Source organism: Sinocyclocheilus anshuiensis, unplaced genomic scaffold (assembly GCF_001515605.1).
Source record: "Sinocyclocheilus anshuiensis isolate Anshui unplaced genomic scaffold, SAMN03320099.WGS_v1.1 scaffold1844, whole genome shotgun sequence".
NCBI classification, from domain to species: domain Eukaryota; kingdom Metazoa; phylum Chordata; class Actinopteri; order Cypriniformes; family Cyprinidae; genus Sinocyclocheilus; species Sinocyclocheilus anshuiensis.
In genome coordinates this window covers 235,518-236,814 of record NW_015555830.1, presented here as the reverse complement: position 1 = coordinate 236,814, position 1,297 = coordinate 235,518, and the positions used below count along the sequence as shown (strand labels likewise).

At 34.5% G+C, this 1,297-nt stretch overlaps 1 long non-coding RNA gene across 1 annotated transcript in view; it reads right to left on the bottom strand.

Annotated features, from left to right (window-relative positions):
* The window catches only part of LOC107675383 (uncharacterized), a 6,952-nt gene that overhangs the window by 1,369 nt on the left and 4,286 nt on the right, over positions 1 to 1,297 (bottom strand). The window contains exon 2 of the long non-coding RNA XR_001632593.1: positions 549 to 551. This is a non-coding gene — a long non-coding RNA (uncharacterized LOC107675383). The remainder of the gene's footprint in view (positions 1 to 548; positions 552 to 1,297) is intronic.

The window sequence follows — 1,297 nt, the reverse complement described above, 5'->3', positions numbered from 1 at the left end:
ATACACACACACACACACACACACACACACACACACACACACACATAAATATACAAAATAATACAATATTCTATTATAAACTTATATAAATTCCCATCTTTTTAATTTTTTATTTATTTAGATGTTTTAAGATTTATTGAATATAGATTTTATTGGAAAAATATACTCATTAAGAATGTATATTTTGCAGTGTATATTACACATAGAATATATATATATATATAAGTAATAACCTTGATGTAGATGTAAAAAACATGAATTGAGATAAGGGAATGCACATAAAAATAAATAAATAAATAAATAAAATAAATTTTCGTTTGGTTTGTGTGGTGGAAATTCATCTGTAAAATAAAATCTTTGTGTCTGTGTCAAAACACGCAAACTACTTTTTCTCAGAAGCAATGTTTTCCTCCAAAAGCACAGAAAGGGCCATTGTTTTCCATTCGACCTTGTAGAGTTCAGATGTTGGAAAGAATATTACATTTCACATGAATTAAAAAATTAATACAAAAATTAATGATTTGTGAATACAACTGATAATCAGAAACATACTGGCTCACTTGCATGTACTGTATATGTTAAAATGATACGCAAATCAGATACCTTTAGGTTAGAAGAATGAATATATTTTTCCACATTTGAAGATCCATGAAGTAGACTTTACTGAAGAAATGGTTTAATAACAAAATGGTTCACCCAAAAATGAAAATGTGCTCACCCTAAGCTCATCCAAGATGTAGTTGAGTTTGTTTCTTCATAAGATTTGGAGAAATGTAGCATTGTATCTCTTGCGCACCAGTGGATCATCTGCAGTGAATGGGTGCCATCAGAATGAGAGTCCAAACAGCTGATAAAAACATCACCATAATCCACAAGTAATCCACACCACTCCAGTCCATCAGTTATGTCTTGTGAAGTGAAAAGCTGCACGTTTGTACAAAAGACTATATATATATATATATATATATATATATATATATAACTCAATGCTTTTTCTCTTTCCTGCATCTTTGTATGATTATGTCGGTTTTTCTGTTGCACTGCAGCCTTCATCTGCCATTAGAGACCTACCTGTTACAGATCTGCATCCCCACACAAGCGAGTTGAGTCCTCTAGTCCTTAAGCTCCAGTGAACTCAAGATAAGGCCCAGTGTTTTCACATGTAAATGACGGCCGTATTGTTAGCACAGAGTGGCTCTGAGGGCTCCTGCAGTGTTATCTGATGGTGTGCAGGCCCTGCCGGAGAGGACGATTGAGGCTCGGGGTCCGGGACGGTGGCAGGCTCAGGTTGAACAGC